Source organism: Panthera leo, chromosome B2 (genome assembly GCF_018350215.1).
Source record: "Panthera leo isolate Ple1 chromosome B2, P.leo_Ple1_pat1.1, whole genome shotgun sequence".
NCBI classification, from domain to species: Eukaryota; Metazoa; Chordata; class Mammalia; order Carnivora; family Felidae; genus Panthera; species Panthera leo.
Window position 1 is genome coordinate 9,219,330 of NC_056683.1, and position 26,071 is coordinate 9,245,400.

The window sequence follows — 26,071 nt, forward strand, 5'->3', positions numbered from 1 at the left end:
CCTTGATTCCATTGGTCTAGAGTTATGCCTCGGAATCATTAGTCTTAACTGACTCCCCTTGTAATTCCGATGTGCGGCCATGTTTGGTAACAATTGGCTTCATCTCCTATTTTCACATCTGAGGAAACGGAGGCCCCACGTATCACAGAGCTCTTCTGTAGGAGAGTTGAGGGTAGAAACAAATTCTTTGACCCACCAGAGTGCACCTCATGGACACACGGGTCTATGATGTGCCTCCTAAATCTTAATGACACCTTCTCAGATGAGCATGCCCTTCTAAGGCCTGAGAATGGGAGCACAGGTGAGTGGTTGGGTGTTCCAGTGGACTGGACACCTGCGTTACCTGGGTACCAGCTGGTTTCTACATGCTGCAGCATCATGTCAACCTCTCAGTTTTTTCAGAACTGCTGACCCAACCAGTGGAGGCAGATGGGGAACACTTTTCTGGATAGCACAGCACTTTTCTCTATGCCTTTCTGGATCCACATAGCCCCGAGGATCAAATGGCCCTTTTGTTCTCAAAGAAAATTCATACGGAATAAGCACTTTTGACATTAAAATATACACGGTCTAAGCAATTGCCAGCGACACTCATCCATTCATTCTGGGCCCTCTGTCTATTGTCTTGTGTTTCACGGGCAAAATAACCTTTCAGCGATTCCAGCTGCAGTCCTGAGTCACAACTATCTCTGTGTGCACCAGCCTGAAAAAGCCCCAGATGCCGGGACAGGTTTTCTGCCTGGCCACCAGTCCCTTCTCCCTCCAGTCCTTCCGCAAACTACTGCCAGAGAATCTTCCTGGACAGCCCATCAGGCCAGGCTTCTTCAGAAAAAATTTGTCTAACGCCTACTATCTATAGCTTAAAACCCACCTCCTTCTCCTCTTACCCTGACCAGCCTGGTTCCTATGCCGCATGCCAGGCAATGCGGCTGCCCCGCTTAGAGCCCTGCCCCAGCCAGCCTGGAGCATTTGTGACTTTTTGTCCTTGTACTTTTTGCTGCTGCCTTCAAGGCCTGTCTTTTTTGAACAGACACTTCCCAAAGCAAAAAAGACAGGCCTTTCCGGCAGAGAAAATACAATGTGCAAGATGCTGTTTTCACTGTGACATCTTCACTCACCTCTGGGCTCTGCTCATAGGTCCCCAGTAATACCTTGTGTAGTGACTTGACTTCATTTGTCTCTCCCCAGCCAGCTACCTGACAACTATAAACTGTGTTTATCTTTATATTTTCATACCTAGCAAGGCACTGGGCTCAAAGGGGTACTTGAGTCAGTGCTGGTGGGACAAATGACCGAAAGAATAAATTCCATTCACCCTGGCAGGATTATTCCTCTGGAATGAGCTAGAGGGGGCATACTGGAGACGCAGGCTGGCTTTGGGGTTCTGTCCTCTGTCTTTAGAGATCAGCCTTATAAATCTCCTTTGTAATGACCAAAGGCACCATGTTGCCTTTTCCTCTACCATCTAGGCTTTCCTTTGGGTATGATGCTAGATCAAACTCTCCTGGCCACTGGAGTTCAGGTAGGATAAGATCAACATGCTTCAACTAAATTCCTGGGGGTTGTCTACTCACAGGACTCCATATTGCCGGGACCCTCATCTTTTACCACTTTTGGTGGTTAGTGGGACTATTGTCTGCATAACCAAGGCTTTATTTATCCATTTTCTACTGATGGACTTTGCATTCATCTGCTCAGGCTGCCACAGAAAAGCACCGCAGACTGGGGGGCCTCAACAACAGAAAGTTATCGTCTCACAGTTCTGGAAGCTCGAAGTCTGAGATCAGGCGTTGGCAGGGTTGATTTCTTCTGACGCCCCTCTTATTGGCTTGTCAATGGCCATCTCTTTCCATCTTCACACGGTCTCCTTTCTGTACGTGCCTGTGTCCTAATCTCTTCTTCTTGTAAGGATACCATATTGGATTAGAGCTCACCCCAATGACTTAATTTTAATTACCTCTTTAAAGACCCTATTTCCAAATATAGTCACATTCTGAAGTACTGGGATTTAGGACATCAACATAACAATTTTGGGGGCACATGATTTAGTCCACAACAGACCTTTAGGTTGTTGTCACTGTTTCCATGGTATTAAGCCAGGCAGCAAGAACACCCTTTGTATTTCTCTGCACACAGGGGGTGATAAGCTACATAGGGGGAAGTGGAACTGCAGGATCTCAATAAAGGAATGGATTTTTCAGCTTGCCTGGCTGTGATTGCTCTCCAAATGCATATAGGAATTTCCCCTTTGCCCAGCAATGTGTAACAGTTCTTTCTCCACATTGTCATCAGTACTTGGTGTTACCAGACTTTTGTTTTTGCCAGTCTGATCAGTGTTAAAAGATATGCAGAGAAAAGTAATTCTGCCTCCTAGGTCTGTCTTCTGCAATCTTGTTTCATTCCCTGGAGGCAGTCACTATTATCTTGTGTGCAGTCTTTCAGAGAAATTCTGTACCCTGCATCTGGACCTTCAGAAATGTTATAAGCATTTCCCATGTTATTAAATAAACTTCCTAAAAGTTTTATCTATTTTTGAAATTTGTTGTCAAATTGGTTTCCATACAACACCCAGTGCTCATCCCAAAAGGTGCCCTCCTCAATACCCATCACCCACCCTCCTCTCCCTCCCACCCCCCATCAACCCTCAGTTTGTTCTCAGTTTTTAAGAGTCTCTTATGCTTTGGCTTCCTCCCTCTCTAACCTCTTTTTTTTTTTTTTCCTTCCCCTCCCCCATGTGTTTCTGTTAAGTTTCTCAGGATCCACATAAGAGTGAAACCATATGGTATCTGTCTCTCTCTGTATGGCTTATTTCACTTAGCATCACACTCTCCAGTTCCATCCATGTTGCTACAAAGGGCCATATTTCATTCTTTCTCATTGCCACGTAGTACTCCATTGTGTATATAAACCACAATTTCTTTATCCATTCATCAGTTGATGGACATTTAGGCTCTTTCCATAATTTGGCTATTGTTGAGAGTGCTGCTATAAACATTGGGGTACAAGTGCCCCTATGCATCAGTACTCCTGTATCCCTTGGGTAAATTCCTAGCAGTGCTACTGCTGGGTCATAGGGTAGGTCTATTTTTAATTTTCTGAGGAACCTCCACACTGTTTTCCACAGTGGCTGCACCAGTTTGCATTCCCAACAGTGCAAGAGGGTTCCCATTTCTCCACATCCTCTCCAGCATCTATAGTCTCCTGATTTGTTCATTTTGGCCACTCTGACTGGCGTGAGGTGATATCTGAGTGTGGTTTTGATTTGTATTTCTCTGATGAGGAGCGACATTGAACATCTTTTCATGTGCCTGCTGGCTATCTGGATGTGTTCTTTAGAGAAGTGTCTATTCATGTTTTCTGCCCATTTCTTCACTGGATTATTTCTTTTTTGGGTGTGGAGTTTGGTGAGCTCTTTATAGATTTTGGATACTAGCCTTTTGTCCGGTATGTCATTTGCAAATATCTTTTCCCATTCCGTCGGTTGCCTTTTAGTTTTGTTGGTTGTTTCCTTTGCTGTGCAGAAGCTTTTTATCTTCATGAGGTCTCAGTAGTTCATTTTTGCTTTTAATTCCCTTGCCTTTGGGGATGTGTCAAGTAAGAAATTGCTACGACTGAGGTCAGAGAGGTCTTTTCCTGCTTTCTCCTCAAGGGTTTTGATGGTTTCCTGTTTCACACTCAGGTCCTTTATCCATTTGGAGTTTATTTTTGTGAATGGTGTGAGAAAGTGGTCTAGTTTCAACCTTTTGCATGTTGCTGTCCAGTTCTCCCAGCACCATTTGTTAAAGAGGCTGTCTTTTTTCCATTGGATGTTCTTTCCTGCTTTGTTAAAGATGAGTTGGCCATATGTTTGTGGGTCTAGTTCTGGGGTTTCTATTCTATTCCATTGGTCTATGTGTCTGTTTTTGTGCCAATACCATGCTGTCTTGATGATTACAGCTTTGTAGTAGAGGCTAAAGTCTGGGATTGTGATGCCTCCTGCTTTGGTTTTCTTCTTCAAAATTACTTTGGCTATTCGGGGCCTTTTGTAGTTTCATATGAATTTTAGGATTGTTTGTTCTAGCTTCGAGAAGAATGCTGGTACAATTTTGATTGGGATTGCATTGAATGTGTAGATAGCTTTGGGTAGTATTGACATTTTGACAATATTTATTCTTCCAATCCATGAGCATGGAATGTTTTTCCATTTCTTTATATCCTCTTCAATTTCCTTCATAAGCTTTCTATAGTTTTCAGCATACAGATCTTTTACATCTTTGGCTAGGTTTATCGCTAGGTATTTTATGCTTCTTAGTGCAATTGTGAATGGGATCAGTTTCTTTGTCTTTCTGTTGCTTCATTATTAGTGTATAAGAATGCAACTGATTTCTGTACATTGATTTTGTATCCTGCAACTTTGCTAAATTCATGTGTCAGTTCTAGCAGACTTTTCGTGGAGTCTATCGGGTTTCCATGTATAATATCATGTCATCTGCAAAAAGTGAAAGCTTAACTTCATCTTTGCCAATTTTGATGCCTTTGATTTCCTTTTGTTGTCTGATTGCTGATGCTAGAACTTCCAACACTATGTTAAACAACAGCGGTGAGAGTGAACATCCCTGTCGTGTTCCTGATCTCAGGGAAAAAGCTCTCAGTTTTTCCCCATTGAGGATGATGTTAGCTGTGGGCTTTTCATAAATGGCTTTTATGATGTTTAAGTATGTTCCTTCTATCCCAACTTTCTCGCGGGTTTTTATTAAGAAACGTTGCTGAATTTTGTCAAATGCCTTTTCTGCATCGATTGACAGGATCATATGGTTCTCATTTTTTCTTTTATTAATGTGATGTATCACGTTGATTGATTTGCAAATGTTGAATCAGCCCTGCATCCCAGGAATGAATCCCACTTGATCATGGTGAATAATTCTTTTTATATGCTGTTGAATTTGATTTGCTAGTATCTTATTGAGAATTTTTGCATCCATATTCATCAGGGATATTGGCCTGTAGTTCTCTTTTTTTACTGGGTCTCTGTCTGGTTTGGGAATCAAAGTAATACTGGCTTCATAGAATGAGTCTGGAAGTTTTCCTTCCCTTTCTATTTTTTGGAATAGCTTGAGAAGGATAGGTATTATCTCTGCTTTAAACGTCTGGTAGAACTCCCCTGGGAAGCCATCTGGTCCTGGACTCTTATTTGTTGGGAGATTTTTGATAACTGATTGAATTTCTTTGCTGGTTATGGGTCTGTTCAAGTTTTCTATTTCCTCCTGGTTGAGTTTTGGAAGCATGTGGGTGTTTAGGAATTTGTCCATTTCTTCCAGGTTGTCCAGTTTGTTGGCATATAATTTTTCATAGTATTCCCTGATAATGGCTTGTATCTCTGAGGGATTGGTTGTAATAATTCCATTTTCATTCATGATTTTATCTATTTGGGTCATCTCCCTTTTCTTTTTGAGAAGCCTGGCTAGAGGTTTATCAATTTTGTTTATTTTTTCAAAAAACCAACTCTTGGTTTCATTGATCTGCTCTATAGTTTTTTTTAGATTCTATATTTTTTATTTCTGCTCTGATCTTTATTATTTCTCTTCTTCCGCTGGGTTTAGGCTGTCTTTGCTGCTCTGCTTCTATTTTCTTTAGGTGTGCCGTTAGATTTTGTATTTGGGATTTTTCTTGTTTCTTGGGATAGGCCTGGATTGCAATGTATTTTCCTCTCAGGACTGCCTTCGCTGCATCCCAAAGCATTTGGATTGTTGTATTTTCATTTTTGTCTGTTTCCATATATTTTTTAACTTTCTTCTCTAATTGCCTGGTTGACCCATTCATTCATTCTTTAGTAGGGTGTTCTTTAACCTCCATGCTTTTGGAGTTTTTCCAGACTTTTTCCTGTGGTTGATTTCAAGCTTCATAGCATTGTGGTCTGAAAGTATGCATGGTATGATCTCAATTCACGTATACTTATGAAGGGCTGTTTTGTGACCCAGTATGTGATCTATCTTGGAGAATGTTCCATGTGCACTCGAGAAGAAACTATATTCTGTTGCTCTGGGATGCAGAGTACTAAATATATCTGTCAAGTCCATCTGATCCAATGTATCATTCAGGGCCCTTGTTTCTTTATTGACCGTGTGTCTAGATGATCTATCCATTTCTGTAAGTGAAGTATTAAAGCCCCCTGCAATTACCACATTCTTATCAATAAGGTTGCTTATGTTTGCGATTGTTTTATATATTTGGGGGCTCCTGTATTCGGCACATAGACATTTATAATTGTTAGCTCTTCCTGATGGATAGACCCTGTAATTATTATATAATGCTCTTCTTCATCTCCTGTTACAGCCTTTAATTTAAAGTCTAGTTTGTCTGATATAAGTATGGCTACTCCAGCTTTCTTTTGGCTTCCAGTAGCATGATAAATAGTTCTCCATCCCCTCACTCTCAATCTAAAGGTGTCCTCAGATCTAAAATGAGTCTCTTGTAGACAGCAAATAGATGGGTCTTGTTTTTTTATCCATTCTGATACCCTATGTCTTTTGGTTGGCGCGTTTAATCCATTTACATTCAGTGTTATTATAGAAAGATATGGGTTTAGAGTCATTGTGATGTCTGTATGTTTTATGCTTGTAGTGATGTCTCTGGTACTTTGTCTCACAGGATCCCCCTTAGGATTTCTTGTAGGGCTGGTTTAGTGGTGACAAATTCCTTCAGTTTTTGTTTGTTTGGGAAGAACTTTATCTCTCCTTCTATTCTAAATGACAGACTTGCCAGATAAAGGATTCTCGGCTGCATATTTTTTCTGTTTAGCACACTGAAGATATCGTGCCAAGCCTTTCTGGCCTGCCAAGTTTCAAAAGAGAGATCAGTCACGAGTCTTATAGGTCTCCCTTTATATGTGAGGGCACGTTTATCCCTTGCTGCTTTCAGAATTTTCTCTTTATCCTTGTATTTTGCCAGTTTCACTATGATATGTCGTGCAGAAGATCGATTCAAGTTACGTCTGAAGGGAGTTCTCTGTGCCTCTTGGGTTTCAGTGCCTTTTTCCTTCCCCAGATCAGGGAAGTTCTCAGCTATTATTTCTTCAAGGACACCTTCAGCACCTTTCCTCTCTCTTCCTCCTCTGGAACACCAATTATGCATAGATTATTTCTCTTTAGTGCATCACTTAGTTCTCTAATTTTCCCCTCATAGTCCTGGATTTTTTTATCTCTCTTTTTCTCAGCTTCCTCTTTTTCCATAATTTTATCTTCTAGTTCCCTATTCTCTCCTCTGCCTCTTCAATCAGAGCCGTGGTCGTCTCCATTTTATTTTGCAGTTCATTGATAGCATTTTTTTTAGCTCCTCCTGACTGTTCCTTAGTCCCTTGATCGCTGTAGCAATAGATTCTCTGCTGTCCTGTATACCGTTTTCAAGCCCAGCGATTAATTTTATGACTATTATTCTAAATTCACTTTCTGTTACATTGTTTAAATCCTTTTTGATCAGTTCGTTAGCTGTTGTTATTTCCTGGAGATTCTTTTGAGGGGAATTCTTCTGTTTTGTCATTTTGGATAGAACTGCAGGGCACTTCCCCTGTGCTGTCTTGAATAACTTGCATTGGTGGGCGGGGCCTCAGACCTGATGTCTGCCCCTAGCCCACCGTGGGGCCACAGTCAGACTGGTGTGTACCTTCTCTTCCCCTCTCCTAGGGGCTTGATTCACTGTGGGGTGGCATGGCCCCTCTGGGCTACTTGCCCACTGCCAGGCTTGTGGTGCTGGGGATCTGGCGTATTAGCTGGGGTGGATTGGCCAGGTGTAGGGGGGCGGGAGGGGCAGGCTCAAGCTCTCTTATCCTTGGTGATCCGCTTCGGGAGGGGCCCTGCGGCACTGAGAGGGAGTCAGACCCCCCGCCAGCCGGAGGGATGGATCCCGCAGAAGCACAGCTTGGGTGTTTGTGCGGTGCAAGTAAGTTCCCTGGCAGGAACCGGTTCCCTTTGGGATTTTGGCTAGGGGATGGGCAAAGGAGATGGTGGTGGTGAGTGCCTTTGTTCCCCGCCAAGCTGAGCTCTGTCGTCTGGGGCTCAAGGACTCTCCCTCCCATTGTCCTCCAGCTCTCCCGTTCTCCAAGCAGAGCTGTTAGCTTATAACCTTCCAGATGTCAAGTCCTGCTTGCTGTCTGAACACTCCGTCCGGCCCCTCCACTTTTGCCAGCCAGACTCGGGGGCTCTGCTTGGCCGTTGGGCCGCCCCTCCGCCCCGGTTCCCTCCCGCCAGTTTGTGGAGCGTGCACCACCTCGCGGCCCTTCCTACCCTCTTCCGTGGGCCTCTTGTCTGCACTTAGCTCCAGAGACTCCCTTCTGCTGGTCTTCTGGCGGTTTTCTGGGTTATTTAGGGAGGTGTAGGTGGAATCTAAGTGATCAGCAGGATGCGCGGTGAGCCCAGCGTCCTCCTATGTCACCATCTTCCAAAAGTTTTTTTTAATAGCTGCATTCTATTTTGTAAATAAATGTGCCATAGTTTTGAAAAACACCCCCTTCTAATTGTTGGACGTGGATTGTCGCTTCAGTTAAAAAAAATCCTTTTAGAAAGTTTTAAGTTCATGAGGAGGATAAGGCATCCTTAATCTCAGTAACTGTTAACACTTTATTGTATTTCTAGTTTTTCTTTTGCAGTTTAAGAGATTTTCTAGTTCCTTTTATAGGCACTTATTTTTACAAAAGTCTAATACTTCCTACAGAGTTTGGATTTTTTTTTCTTATTTAACTTTACAGTGTGAGGATGCCCCAAGTGATCAAAATCTTCCATACCTTTCTCTTCTGCTCCCGTGAGTACGTTGAGGAATGAAAACCAGTGAGGCCATAATGGGGGTTGGCTTGGACATGGTATATAATTTTTTAAAATGTTTAAAAGTCTATCGTCAACTTTATCTTTTAAAATTACTATCAGTAAGAAATTACGTTGACAGGAGAGGGAGAAGATGACAGAATAGGAGGATGCTGAGCTTACCTTGTCACCTGGACACCCTGAGGCAACAGTTACATTCTCTGAAACAACTCTGAAAACAACCTGAAGACTGGCACAACAGATCTTCCATAGAGAAAAGAGCACATTAAAAAGGGTAGGAGGAGTGGAGATGCCATTGGGATCCAAACTCTCAGCACAATGAACCATAAACAGGAGGGACACCACAAGCATGGAAGAGAATCCACATTAAGTACCCCTGGCTGTGGGGATCCTCACTGGGAAAACACTGGCTTTGAAAATCAGTGGGCCTTAATTTTGGGAACTTTGGAAATCAGCAGGACTTAACTCCAGGAGAGCTGGAGGTGATATGAAACTGAGACTGCACCCTTCAAGAGGCAGCATGATAAATAACTTAGTGGGAGATACAACATAGAGCAGCAGTTTGAAAAATATGTGGCATATGTGTGAAGGAGATTTATTGACTAATCTTAAGGCATGTGCTGGAAGGGTGGGGGGGTCTGCATATTTCTCTGGGAACAAAAGTGCTAGTGGGTGTCATTTATCTTGCATCACCCCCAGCTTAGTCAGTTGCTTGCAGGAGCCAATTCTAACACCCTCCATCTAAGTTTTTGGCACTGCATGATCCACTCTGGCATTCCCCTGCAGAACTGTCCCAACCCAAGCTAGCCAGTGGGGCAGGCATCGCTCCAAAGCAATTCCTACCCCAGCTAGTCATCCTGCCAAAGCAGGTAGCCCCAACTAAAATCAGCATCACTCCAAAGCAAGTCCTATACTGAGGAGGTGATGGGATAACACCACACAGCATGACTTCAGTTCCTGCAGCAGAGCCTTAGCAGGCTGTGTAAGGAGAAAGTCCTACCCTGTGGGGTACATGCAGCTGTCACAGAGACTAAGTGCAAACAGCTAGGCTGAATGCCAGCCCACCCACCAGTGAGCTCATGGTGGCTGCATCCAGGCCTTACACTGTAACAAGGGGCAAACCATGCCAATGTGCCCATAGAATATGAGGTGGGTTAGAGCAGCCAGCTGGGCTGAAGGCCAGACCCACCCACCACCATGCCCATGGCAACTGTGTCTAAGCCACAACAGTAGTGGGCACAGAGCCCACATAGAGAACACCTTTGGATGTCTGGTCCTAGTGACCCAGGGGGATTGCTCTACAAGACACCACAGGACCCCTTTGTCAACAGACCACTACTTTGAAGACCAGGAGACTTTGATAACCTACCTAATACAAAGAGAAAAAGAGAGAGAAGTAGACAAAATGAGGAGACAGAAAATAGGTGCCAAATGAAAGAACAAGGCAAAAATCAGAGAAAAAGAGCTAAGCATAACAGATATAAAAAAATATACCTGATAAACAGTTTGAAGTAACCATTGTAAAAATACTCACTGGACTGAAGAAAAGAGTAGATAAACTCAGAATTTCAAAAAAGAGATAGATAATATAAAAAGAAACGAGTCAGAGGCAAAGAATACAGTAAGTAGAATGTAAAATACATCAAGAGAATTAAAAAAATCAGATTAGAGGATGAAAAATAACAGATTAGTGGTCTGGAAGATAAGATAATGGAAAGCAACCAAGCTGAACACCAAAAACAAAAAATAATAAAAAAAAGTGAGAATGGGTTAAGGAACCACTGTGACATCATCAAGTATAACATTCACATTATAGGGACACTTGAAGGAGAAAAGAGAAAGAAGGGAGCAGAAAATTATTTGAAGAAATAATAGCAGGAAACTTCCCTAATCTTTAGAAGAAATAAACATCCAGGTCTAGGAAGCAGAGGGCTCCCGACAATATAAATTCAAGGAGGTCCACACACCAAATCATATAATAATGAAAATCATAAAAATTAAAGACAGAGTCTTAAAAGCTGTAAGAGAAAGGGAAACAGTTACATATAAGAGAAATTCCATAAGGCTACCAGGTAATGTTTCAGCAGAAACTTTGTGGACCAGAAGGAAGTGGCATGATATATTGAAACTGCTGAAAGGAAAAACAAAAACAACCACCCACAACCAAGAATACTCAACCTAGCAAGATTATCATTCAGAATTGAAGGAGAGATAAATAGTTTCCCAGACAAAAGTTAAAGGAGTTTATCAGTATTAAGCCAGTTTACAAGAAATGTTAAAGGGAGTTAAGTGGAAAGTAAAGGCGATAACTAGAATTAAATTATGAAAGGAGAAAATTTCACTGGTAAAAACAAACATAAAGTTAAAGTAGTAGATTAATCACTTATAGAGCCAGTATGAAGGTCAAGTCACAAAAGTAGCCAAAGCAATTATATCTACCAAAGTTAGTCAAGGGATACAAATAATAAAAAGATGCAAAATATGACATCATATACCCAAAACATGGAAAGGGGTAAAAATATAGACTCTTAGATTGTATGTGCACTTAAGAGATCATCAACTTAATATAGACCACTGTACACAAAAGATGTTATATATGAACCCAGTGGTAATCACAAACAAAAACCTGCAATTGATATTCAAAAAAATAAAGAGAAAGTAATGCAAGCATTTCACTATGTAAAGACATTCAACCACAAGGGAAGAGAGCAAGAGAAGAACAAAGAAACCAAGAAGAGCTACAAAAACAACCAGAAAACATGAAAGAAAAAAGAAAAAAGCAAAAAATAAATATGGATCAGTGATTATATTAAACGTAAATGGACTAAATGCTCTAATCAAAAGATAAGGGTGACTGAATAGATGAAAAAACAAGACCCATCTATATGCTTCCTGTAAGAGATTCACTTTAACTTAAAGCACCTACAGACTGAAATTGAAGGGATGAAAAAAAAATTACATATAAATAAATGTGGGGAAAAAAGCCAGAGTAGTTATCCTTATATCAGAAAAAAATACACTTTAAAACAAAAGCACCAAAAGACAAAGGCATTATGTGAGGATAAAGGGAGCAATAAACAATAGTGCAATAGGGAGCAATCCAACAAGAGAATGTAATAATTATAAACTTCTGTGCACTCAACAGTGGAGCACCTAAATACATAAAGCAAATATTAATAGATGTAAAGGGAGATATTGACAGTGATACAATAATAGGAGACTTTAACATCCCATGTACGTCAACAAATAGATCATTTTGACAGAAAATCAACAAAGAAACAGACTTTGAGTGGCACATTAGACCTGATGGACCTAACCAATAAATACAGAATATTCCATCTCCCCCCAAATCAGAATATACATTCTTTTTCAGTGTACATGGACTATTTTCCAGGATAGATCATGGTAGGCCACAAGTCTCAATAACTTTAAGAAGAGTGAAATCGTATCAAGTATGGTTTATGACCACAATGATGTAAGACTAAAAATCAATTACAAGGAAAAAAAAAAACAAAATAGAAAACACAAACTACTAAACAACCAATGGTTTAGTGAAAAAAATCAAAGAGGAATAAAAAAATACATGAAGACAAATGAAAATAGAAACACAAAGATACAAAATCTTTGGGATGCAGCAAAAGCAGTACTAAGAAGTAAGATTTAGTGATACAGGCCCACCTCAAGAAACAAAAAAAATATCTAATAAGTAATCTAACCTCATACCTAAAGGAACTAGAAAGAAGAGCAAACAGAAAAGCCCAAAGTTAGTAGAAGGAAGTTAATACTAAAGAAGAGAACAGCAATAAACACAGTTTAAAAGAAGATCAAATGAAACCAAGAGCTGGTTCTTTGAAAAGATAAAACTGATAAACTTTTAGCCAGAGTTATCAAGTAGGAGAGAGGGGACTCAAAGTGAGACATCAAGGAGGAGAAATAACAACACACATAAGTAAAAACATTATAAAATAGTATGAAAAATTATATGCCAACAAATTGGGCAACCTGGAAGCAGTAGATAAATTCCTAGAAACATACAATCTTTCAAAACGGAATCAGGAAGAAATAGAAAATTTGATTTGACAGACTCCCAGTAATGAAATAGAATCAGTGATCAAGAAACTCCCAACAAACAAAAGTCCAGGACCAGATGACTTTACAGGTGAATTCAACCGAGCATTTAAAGAAGAATTATTACTTCTCAAACTATTCCAAAATATGCAAGAGATAGAAAAACTTCCAGATTTGTTCCACAAGGCTAGCATTACCCAAAATATCAAAACCAGACAAAAACACTACAAAAAAAAATAAAACTACAAACCAATATCCCTGATGAACATAGATGTAAAAATCCTCAACAAAATATTAACAAAGGAAATTCAACAATACATTAAAAAAATAATTCACCAAGATCAAGTGGGCTTTATTCTAAGGTTGCAGGATGACTCAACACTTGCAAATCAATTTAATAGACACTAATAAGAGAAAGGATAAACATTATACAATTTCTACAGATGCAGAAAAAATATTTGAAAAAATAGGACATCCGTTCATGTTAAAAACATTCAATAAAGTGAATTTAGAGGAACATACCTCAACATAATCAGGGCCATATATGAAAACCCACAAGAAACCTCATACTCAATGATGAAAAACTGAAAACACTTCCTGTAAGATCAGGAACAAAATACAGATCCATTCTCCATTTTTATTCAAAATAGTACTGGAAGTCCTAGCCATAGCAATTGGAGAAGACAGACAAGTACAAAGCATCCAAATTGGTAAGGAAGAAGTAAAACTGTTACTACTTGCAGATGACATAATACTATTATAGAAAATCCTAAAGATGCTACCAAAAAACTATTAGAATTGATAAATTAATTCAGTAAAGTGACAGGATACAAAATTAATACACAGAACTCTGCTGCATTTTTTTTTAATACCAACAAAGCAGAAAGATAAGTTAACAATCCCATTAAAGTTGCACCAAAAAGTAAAATACATACCTAGGAATAAATTTAACCAAAGAGAGAAAACCTGTACTCTGAAAATTATGACATTGATGAAAGACACTGAAGATAACACAAATGAAAAACATACCATGCTCAGGGATTGGAAGAATTAGTATTGTCAGAATGTCTATACTACCCAAAGCAATCAGCAGTTTCAGCATAATCCCCATCAAAATACCAACGGCATTTCTCACAGAACTAGAACAAATAATACTAAAATTTGCATGGAATGACAAAAGAGTCCAAATAGCAAAAATAATCTTGAGACAGAAGAATAAAGCTGGAGTTATACAATCCCAGATATCAAGATATACTACAAATCTGTAGTAACCAAAACAGGAATGTACTGGCACAAAAATAGACATATAAATCAATGGAAAAGGATAGAGAGCCCAGAAATGAACCCACACTTACATGATCAATTAACCTATGGCAAAGGAGGCACAAATACACAGTAAGGACAAGAATGTCTTTTCAAAGATAGCATTGGGAAAACTGAACAATTGCATGTAAAAGAATACAACCGGACCACTTTCTCACACTATACACATTTTACAATAAACTCAAAATGGATTACAGGCCTAAATGTGAGAATGGAACCCATAAAACTCTTAAAAGAAAACAGAGACAGTAATCTCTTGGACATCTGGCTTAGTAATATATTTATTTATTTATATATTATTTATTTATTCCTCCTGAAGAAAGCAAAACGAAAGCAAAAATAAACTATTGGGACTACACCAAAATAAAAAGCTTTTGTGCAAAGGAAACCATTAACACAACAAAAAAGGCAAGCCACTAAATGGGAAAGTGTATTTGCAAATAATATATCTGTAAAGGATTAGTATCCAAAATATGTAAAGAAATTGTAAAAATCAATACCAAAAAGAGCCCCCTAAATAACTGGATTAAAAATGGGCATTAAAAATGTCTAAAGACCCTTTTCCAAAGAAGAAATACAGATGGCCAACAGACACATGAAAAGATGCTCACCATCACTAATCATCATGGAATGCACATCAAAATCACCATGAGCTATCCCCTCACACCCGTCAGAATGGCTAGAATCAAAAGGACAAGAAACATCAAGAGTTGGTGAGGATTTGGACAAAAAGGAACACTCATGTACTGTTGGTGGGAAAGTTAATTGGTATAAGCACTATGGAAAATATGGAGGTTTAAAAAAAATGAAAAATAGAAATACCATATTATCAATTGCACTTCTAGCTATTTAGCCCAAGAAAATAAAAACACTAATTTGAAAAGATATATACACCCCTCTGTTTATTGTAGCATTATTTACAATAATCAAGATATGGAAGCAACTGAAGTATCCAATGATAGATAAACAGATAAAGAAGATGTGATACACACACACACACACACACACACATTTACGTAATGGAGCTTTATTCAGCCATATAAAATATGAAATTTTGTCATTTACAATAACATAGATGGACCTAGAGGGCATTGTGGTATCGTGCTAAGTTAAATAATTCAGAGACAGAAGGACAAATATCATATGATTTCACTTACATGGGAACCCCAAAAACCAAAACAAATGAACAAATGAAACAGAAACAGACTCAGAGAACAAACTGGTGGTTGCCAGAAAGAAGGTGGATTAGGGGAATGTGTGAATTAGGTAAAGGGGATTAAGAGCTACAAACATCTAGTTATAAAATAAGTAATTCACAGAGATGAAAAGCATAGCATAAGGAATACAGTCAATAATACCATAATAATGTTATGCAGTGATGGATGGTAACTATACTTATCGTGGTGAGGACTGAGTAACATACAGAATTGTCAAATTAATATGTTGGAGACCCGAAACTAATACAACATTGCATATCAATTATACTTCGATAATAACTACATTAGAAATTACTTAGTTATATCTCACAATCCATTAGAACACAAGGCTAAGGTCTGCTTCTCTGAGGCCCCATTTAACCTGCCACCTCCTAAGTGACTTGATTTGGCCTCTTGGTAAGTTGGATGTGTCTGTATAGGAAATACAGTCCTTTAAAGCAAAACTACTCTTTTGGTCTATAAAGTTGAATGATCTTCTGAAAACGTACCAAGAAACTTCTTTTTCATAACAGAGTGAGTTCACTGCCTTCTCTGCCTCACCAGATTTGAACTGCCATTAATAAAGATAATTTATCCCAATGTCCATAAAAACAGATTAGGAGAAAGAATCTCAGTAGAGAACAGTAATAAAGGATACAAAACTTCAGAATTATCTGGGGCCTTTAAAAACCTTCAATCCATAAGCATATTTTGCATTAGTAGATCTTGCATGAATACAGTATTTCAATTGGACTTAAGGTATGTCAATACTAAACATAGCTGAAGTTAAAATATTGAGCCTGGTTAACATAATTTTGGTGTTTTTGAAATGTGTAAAAACTTGCAATAATGATTTGCAAACACAATGCTTATGTTACTGGAAAAAAACCCAATAAGCATAGAACTGCTCCAAACTGGATGAACGCATACACCACACACATAAACTCACTATGGTCATTTGAACACTAGTCCTGGTGAAGGAAAGTGCGAGAAGTATTTCAAGAAGAAAGCACAATTTACAATTCCAATGTGTTGCCTTTTGGATGTTGCAGAATCACTGTTTCCCGTGAGTCGGAAGCAGGGAAGGTGGTGAAATTACAAGAAAGTGCTGAGAGAAGCTTTGCAACTGAGCAGGTTAAGGGCTTAATGCAAGGTCTCCCGCCTTTCTTTTGTTTACACTCAGTCACATGAGGACCCCACTAGGGTGATCTCTTCATGTTTCCCAGCATTAGAGCATTCAGTCTCAAACCTTAGTTAGTCTAGGTTTTACAGTATTTCTTGAGGTAGATTTAAGAGAAAACAAGGAGGCAGTCAAAAGACATTAGAAATGACAGAACCTCTTTCAATTACAAGTGATCAATTATATCTGTTCAAAGATCTAAAAGTGACTTGAATGAGGATGGTTTTTCTGAATTGGTGGAAAGTAACGACATCTTGTGGACATTTCAGGTAATTGCAGGGAGCTCATATTGCATTGCAAAGCCAAGTTTTCATTCATTTTTTTCCCTCCCACTGTTCCTTCCTTGGTAGGTTAGTTCATTCATTCACACTCTTAATACTTAATAGTTGCTACTTTAACCTATCTGGTGTTCGTTTTTTAAACAGTAAATGACAGTCTGTCGGAGTAAAGGTCAGATATTGATGACTGTGTTCCTGCAGGGTCAAATGCTACACTGTCCTCTACCTTAGAAAAAACAAACAAAAGCAAGGTATTACCACCCATTTTTAAATTAGGAACCTGATATCTGAAGAAGCCGAGCGACTTTCCCATGGCTATACAGCCAGGGAGTGATGACTTCAGCACTGGAACACTGAGTTGCCTTCTTAGACTGAAGTCTGTATCACCAAACTGTGTAAGCTAATTTTGAGAATTATATGAAACAAATCTTCTTGTGCTATTAGTTTGAATAAATTGTAATTATTTGGTTTTTTAAGGCTTGTTAATTTCTGAATGAAGAATGATCCGTTTAGAGACAAAGAAATGTCCGTAAACAGTCATGGGTGGCATCTCCCCAGAAACACACCTAAGATGGGGATTTCACTTTAAGTAGAAGAAATTTGTTTGGGAATTGATAGAGGAAGGACCTGGAATGTGGGAGACAGGGAAAGGATAGAAGATAATACAACATGCATTAATTAGTAGACTACCACTGTGGGCAAATGGGGCACGGTCTGCTGGGGATCTCTGGGAGACTATGTAGAGCACACCCCAGAGTTGTCCCATCTGAGAAAAGAAGAAGTTGGAGTATTGGTGGACCAAATCTCATTTGTCATTGAGACAACTCCCCAGCACCATGGCATGTCCTGCTTAATAGCCATACAGGGCCCTGGACATAGTTGAAGGGATTTCAGTTAGAAGCTGCTCCATGTACAAGGGAAGTGAGTGTTGAGAGGAGGTGGGTGGGCAGTTGCCATATCCTCCACACAGATACTCCTGCTCTTTCTGTATCTGTGATTCACATTTCTGGCACTATACAACATGCTGAGAGCCATGAAAATAAGTTTAAAGATATGAGATATCCAGGTATTACAATAGGCTAACTAAAATACATACATACTTGAAAAAGGTAACTTGAAAAGGTTGAAAAAAGTAACTTGAAAAAGGTAACACTAAGTTTGTTAGCAACTGTCAAAATGAGTAAGAAAGATATCAACCACTGTAAGCCCAGAGAAGGGAGACATCAGAAAGCCTCTCTGAGGAAGAACTCCAAGGAATGATGGATTTGGGCAGGGAGAATGAAGGGGTAAGGTGAGACTGAAGAAAAAGTATAGGTAAGTGCACATGAAACATTTCTCAAGGATAGATCAGCTGTTAGGCCACAAAATCAGTCGCAAAAATTTAAGCACACTGAAATTATGTCAAGCATCTTTCTTTTAATTTTTAATGTTTATTTATTTTTGAGAGAGACAGAGACAGAATGCGAGTGGGTTAGGGGCAGAGAGAGAGGGAGACACAGAATCCAAAGCAGGCTCCAGGCTCTGAGCTGTCAGCACAGAGCCTGACACGGGGCTCGAACTCACAGACTGAGAGATCATGACCTAAGCTGAAGTCAGTCGCTCAACTGATTGAGCCACCCAGGCACCCCTCAAGCATCTTTTTCAATCACAACGGTATGAAAGTAGAAATCAATCAAGAAGGAAGCTGGAAAACCACAAACACATGGAAGCTAAACAATATGCTATTAACAACAAATGAGTCAATGAAAAAATCAAAGAAGAATTTTTAAAGATCCCTGGAGACAAAAGAAAATGGAAAAACAATGGTTCCAAATCATTAGGATGCAACAAAGGCAATTCTAAGAGGGGAATTTATAGGAATGCAGAACTACTTCAAGAACCAAGAAAAATATCAAACAATCTAACCTTACACCTAAGGAAACTAGAAAAAGAAAGCCCAATGTTCGTAGAAGAAAATAATAAAGATTAGAGTGGCAATTAATAAAAGACTAAATAGAATAAAGACCGGTGAAACTAAGAGCTAGTTTTTTATAAAGATAAATAAAATTAATAAACCTGATGCCAGACTTGTCAAGAAAAAAAAAAGAGAACTCTAAGAAAATTAAAAATGAAACAGAAGGTACAACTGACCACAAAAATTTGAAGGATTATAAGACAATAGTATGAAAAATTGAACTGGGTACATTTTTGGAAACATACTATCTTCCAAGACTGAATTAAAAAGAAAGACAAAATGGGGCGCCTGGGTGGCGCAGTCGGTTAAGCGTCCGACTTCAGCCAGGCCATGATCTCGCGGTCTGTGAGTTCGAGCCCCGCGTCAGGCTCTGGGCTGATGGCTCGGAGCCTGGAGCCTGTTTCCGATTCTGTGTCTCCCTCTCTCTCTGACCCTCCCCCGTTCATGCTCTGTCTCTCTGTCCCAAAAATAAAATAAAAAACATTGAAAAAAAAAAAAAAAAAAAAAAAAAAAGAAAGACAAAATATGAACAGACGTGTTGCTAATAACAGAATTGAATCAGTGGCCAAAATCTCCCAAGAAACAAAAGTCCAGGACCAGATGGCTTCACAGATAAATCCTTTTTATTTACAAGTTTTATTTATTTACCTGAAAGCAACAGAGATAACAGGTAAATTCTGATCAAACATTTAAGAGTTAAAATAGAGCGAAGATGGTAGAGTGAAAGGATCCTGAACTCATTTCACCCAAAAGACACACCAAAACAAGTACTGCACGTATTATAACTCACTCTGAAAATGACCTGAAGGCTATTAGAACAGCTATTCCATGGAAAACTTGCAGAGAAGCCCGTATCAAAAAGAGTAGGAGTGTTGATACTTAGGAACCAAACCCCAAGACTGACTAACCACAAACTGGAGAGACATCACAAGTACAGAAGAGCAAGGGGACCTGACCCCACACGGGGCATCCCTGGCCCTAGGGACTTGCGTTGGAAAGACAAGTCCACATAATGTCCAGCTTTGAAAATCAGCAGGGCTTAACTCCAGGTGAGCTGGAGGGCTATAGGAAACCAAGTCTCTGCCCTTAGAGAGCCAGCATGCTAAGTAATTGCATAAGACACAGCCCAGAAGCACAGTTTGAAAAGTGCCTGGAGTATACATGCAAGAGATTTAGATTTACTGACTAATGTTGGGACGTGTGCCACAAGGGCAAGGAACTACAGATTTCTCTAGGAACAATAGTACTAGTGGGTGCAATTTTTCTTGCCTTCCTCAGCCTAAATAGTCAGATGCTTGTGAGAACCAGTTCTAATATTCTCCAACTACCTTGCTAGCACCATATGCCCTGCTCTGATGTTCCCCAGAAAACCCGCTCCACCAAAGGGCCCAGTAGATAAAGCCAAGGAGGTTCGTACCAAGACACATAACAATTAAAATGAAAGAACTAAAGACAAAGAGAGAATCTTAAAAGCTGTAAGAGAAAAGAAAACAGTTACAAACAAGGGAAACCCCATAAGGGTATCAGCTGATTTTTCAGCAGAAACTTCACAGGCCAGAAGGGAGTGACATGATATACTCAAAGAGCTGAAAGAAAAAATTTGCAACCCAAAATACTCTTTCCACCAAGAATATCATTCAGAATTGAAGGAGAGATAGTTTCCCAAACAAACATTACAGGAGTTCATCACCACTAAGTTGGCCTTTTAAAAATGTTAAAAGGAATTCTATAACTGGAAAGAAAAGGTTATAACTAGCATAAAATTAGGAAAAAATTCATACGTTAAAAAAAGCAAACATACAGTAAAGGTAGTAGATTAATCACTAATAAAGCTGGTATGGAGGTGAAAAAACAAAAGTAGTAAAGTTAATTATGTCTACAAAAATTAGTCAAGGGAAACAAACAATAAAAAGATTTAAAATATGACATCATTTACCAAAAACATGAAGGGAGGCACATCCTAGTGCGTTCAGAATGTGTTTGAACTTAAGTGACCATCAGCTTAATATAGACTGCTATACACGTATAAACCCCATGATAACCCAAAATGAAAACACTTTGATATACACAAAAATAAAGAGAAAGAAATCAAAACCTAACATTAAAGAAAGGCATAAAACCACAAGAGAAAAGAGCAAGAAAATAACAGAAGAATGACAAAACAAGCAAAAAATGATTAACAAAATGACAATAAGTATATACCTATCAATAATTACTTTGAATGTAAGTGAACTAAATGCTTCAACCAAAAGACATAGGGTGAGTGAACGGGTAAAAAACCAAAAACAAAACAAGATCCTTCTATAATGCTGCATACCAGACACTACAGATCTAAAGACACATTCAAATTTAAAGGGAAGGGATGAGAAAAGATATTCCATGCAACTGCAAGTGGGGAAAAAAAGCGAGGGTAGCAATATTATATCAGACAAGATAGACTTTGAGGCAAAGACTGTAGCAAGAGACAAAGAAGGTATTACATAATCATAAAGGGATCAATCCAATAAGAGGACATGACAATTATAAATAAATATGCACTCAACATAGGAGCACTTAAATATATAAAGCAAATATTAATAGATACAAAGGCAGAAATTGACAGTGATATAATAATGGTATGGGACTTTAACACCCTACTTACATCAATGGATAGATCATCCTGATAGAAAATCAACAAGGAAACAGGTTTTGAATGACACATTAGACTAGATGGACTTAATGGATATACACAGAACATTTCTTCTCCATACAGCAGAATACACATTCTTTTCAGGTGCACATAGCACATTCTCCAGGATAGATCACATGGTAAGCCACAAAACAAGTCTTAATAAATTTAAGAATACTGAAATCACATCAAACATTTTTTTCTGACCACAATGGTATAAAAATAGATATAAAAAAAAAACTAATAAGCAAGCAGAGGCTTAAAACATGATATTGAAATTGAATGGTTTAATGAAGAAATCAAAGGGGAAATAAAAAAATACCTGGAGAGAACTGAAAATGGAAACATATACTCCAAAATCTTTGGGACACACGCAAAAAAAAAAAACAGTTCTAAGAGGGAAGTTTATAACAATGCAGAAGTACTTCAGGAAACAAGAAAAATCTCAAATAAACGATTTAATCTTATACCTAAAGGACTAGTAAAGAACAAAGTCCAACGTTAGTAGAAGGAAGGCAATAATGTATATTATAGTAGAAATAAATGAAATGGACTCTTACAAAGTTACAAAAGGTCAATGAAACCAAGAGCTGATTCTTTGAAAGATAAACAAAATTGATGAAACTTTAGCCAGACTCATCAAGAAAAACAAAAGAGAGGACTCAAATAAATATAACCACAAATGAAAAAAAGAAATAACAACCCACAAAAATGCAAATAATTATAAAAGAATAGAATGAAAAATTATATGCCAACAAACTTAACAACCTGGAAACTGATAAATTCCTGGAAACATACAATATTCAAAACTTAATCATAAAGAAACAAAATTTAAACAGACCACTTACTAGTAATGAAATTGAATTGATACTAAAAAAATACCAAAAAAATATCCAGGACCAGATGGCTTCATAGATAAATTCTACCTAATATTTAAAGAGGAATTACTACCTATTCTTCTCAAATTACTCCAAAAACAGAAGAAGGAAAAAATTTCAGATTCATTCTATGAGGCCAGAATTACCCAAATACCAAAACCAGACAAAGACACTACAGAAGAAGAAGAAGAAGAAGAAGAAGAAGAAGAAGAAGAAGAAATAATAATAATAATAAAGAAAACTACAGGCCAATATATTAAAAGGATCATGTACAATGATCAAAGGGACTTATTCCAGGGATGCAAGGATGGTTCAATAATTACAAATCAATCAATGTGATACATCTGATTAACAAAAGGAAGGATGAAAACCATATGATCATCTCAACAGAGGCAGAAAAAGGGTTTTAAAATGTAACATATATTCATGGCAAAAAAAAAATGCCCAACAAAGTGGATTTGGAGGGAACATACCTCAACATAATACAGACCATATATGACAAACCCACAGCTAACATCATACTCAATGGTGAAAAACCAAAAAATTTTTGTTCTAGAATAGGAATAAGAGTAGGATGTGTACTATCCCCACTTTTATTCAACACTAGGATTTATTGGAAGCCCTACCCACAGCAATCAGACAAGAAATAAAAGACATTTAAATTGGTAACAAAGAAGTAAAACTATGACCATTTGCAGATGCCATCATACTATATACAGAAACCCCTAAAGATTCCACTAAATGCTATCAGAACTAATAGATTAATTCAGGCAAGGTCCAGGATATAAAATGAATACAAAGAATTATGTTGTATTTCCGTACACTAAAAACAAATTAGCAGAAAGAGAAATTAAGAAAAAAATCCTATTTATGATTGCATCAAAAAGAATAAAATACTTAGGAATAAATTTAACTGAGGGGAAATCACCCTGAAAACTGTGAGACATTGAAAAAAGAAATTTAAGATGACACAAATAAGTGGAAAGATATACTGTGCATCAATTGGAAGAATTAATATTGTTAAAATGACCATACTACCAAAAGCAATCTGCAGATTCAATGCAATCTTCATGAAAATACCAACAGTAGTTTTCAGAGAACTAGAAACACTAAATCATAAACTTTTTGTTGAACAACTAAGGACCCCGAATATCTAAAGCCACCTTGAGAAGGAAGCACAAAGGTAGAAGTAGCCTGCTCCCAGATTCCAAACTATACTAAAGAAAGGAATCAAGGAAAATAAAGGAAAGGAATATAGAAGTCAAACAGTAGAATATAGGCACAAAAATAGATACACAGACCAATAGAACAGAACAGAGAGCCCAGAAATAAACCCATATTTATATGGTCAATTAATCTATGACAAAGGGGGCAAGAATGCACAATGGGGAAAGATAATCTCTTCGATAGATGCTGTTGGGAAAACTGAACTGTTATAAGGAAAAGAATGAACATAAACCACTTATACCATACATGAAGACATACTCACCAAATTGAATTAAAGACCTCCACATGAAGTCATAAAATTCCTAAAAGAGAACATAGGCAGTAAACTGTCGCACATCAGTCTTAGCAATATTTTACTAGAGACATGTCCTCAAGCAAATGGAGAAAAAGAAGAACAATAGGGACTAAATAAAGCTAAATAAAACATTTTTCCACAGTTAAATAAACTATCAACAAAACTAAAAGGCAACCTACTGAATGGGAGAGGGTATTTGCAAATGATCTAGCTGATACAGGGGTTAATATCTCAGATACACAAAGTCAAGTTATGCCTCTTAAAAGAACTAATCTAATTAAAATGGGCAGAATACCTGAAAAGACAGTTTTCTAAAGAAGACACACAAATGGTCATCAGGCACATGAAAATGGGCTTAATCGCTAATAATAAGAGCAATGAAAATCAAAACCACAATGACCTTTCATTGTGTCAGAATGGTTGGTGTCAAAAAAGGAAGAAATAAGAAGTCATATCAAAAATATGGAGAAAGGCATTCCTCATGCACAGTTTGTGGAAATGTAAATTGATACAGCCACCATGGAAAACAGTATGGAGGTTACTAGAAAAAATAAATAGAAATAGGAATAGCATACAGTCTAGTAAGTCCACCAATGGGTATTTACCTGAAGAAAATGAAAATACTGATTCACAAAGACAGATGAACCCCTATGTTTACTGTGGCAGTATTTGCAATAGCCAAAATATGGAAGTAACCTAAATGTCCATCAATACATGAATGGATAAAGAATATGTGGTATGCATACACAATAGAATATTCCTCAGCCATAAAAAAGAATGTAGTATTGTCATTTAGGGCAACATGGAGAGACCTAGAGTGTATTATGCTAAGTGAAATAAATCAGAGAAGGACACAACCAATATGACTTCCCATATATATGGGATCTAAATAACGAAACATATGAACAAACAAAAGAAACATAATAAGACTGAAAATACAGATAACAGACTGGTGGTTGCCGCAGGGGAGGTAGGTGACAGGATGGGTGAAATAGTGGAAAGGGATTAAATGGTACAAACTTCCAGTTACAAAATACATAGGTCACAGGAATAAAAAGTACATCATAGGGAATAGAGTCACTAATATTATCATAACTTTGTATGGTAACTGATGGAAATTACAATTATTGTGGTGACCATTTCTTAATGTACGTAATTGTCCAGTCACTAAGGTGTGCACTTGAAACCAATATATGTCAATGATACTTCAACTTAGAAAGATAACATTTTAAAAAACAAAATTAAAAAGGTATAGGCAAGTGTGCACATTTTTCTCATATGTCCTATAGACAAGAGAAGTTGAAAGTCCCAAACTTTTAATCAAATTAACATATATATAGATAAAAAACAGTTTAGAGGTTTATGATGGGATGTAAATAAAAGTAGATGCCTATTTTTTAAATAAATCATAAAACGTAAGCCTAGACCAAGCCACAAAAGTACTACTGCTACTAATAAAATGGATTGGTGAGGTACAGTTAAAGCAATGTTTAAAATTTATACCCTTAAATTTAGGGGCGCCTGGGTGTCTCAGTCGGTTAAGCATCTGACTCTTGGTTTCAGCTCAGATCATGATCTCACTGTTCATGAGATAGAGCCCTGCGTCAGGCTCTGTGCTGTCAGCTCTGTGCTTGGGATTCTCTCTCGCCCTCTCTCTCTCTGCCCCTCTCTACCCGTGTCACTCTCTCTCTCGAAATAAAGAAATAAACATTTTAAAAAATTTGTACCCTTAAGTTTATATATCTGTAAATAACAAGATCTAAAAAAATGAACCAAACATTTATCTTAAGTTCTAGAGATGAAGTAATCAAACTCCCCCCAAAGAGTAGAAAGGAGGAAGTAATAAAGGAAAGACAAAAAAAGTAAACAGAAAATAATCAAGAAAGATGATTCGCAAGGCTAAATGTTGGTTCTTAGAAAGGACTAATAAAATTCATTAAAACCAGGAAAGATTGGTAAAAAGAAAAAACACAAATAACTAACATTAGGAACATAAAAGGAGACAACACTATAGATCTTGCTGAAAATATTTAAAAGATTTTAGGATATCATGAGCAGCTTTGAACAATTTTGGATTTGGATAAGTATGATAAAACTGACACATTCCTCAAAAATGTCAGTAGTGACTACCTTAACTGATACAAGAGGAAATAGAAAAATCAGAATCTTAAATTCATTGGACTTATAATTAACAACCTTCCCATAAAGAAAA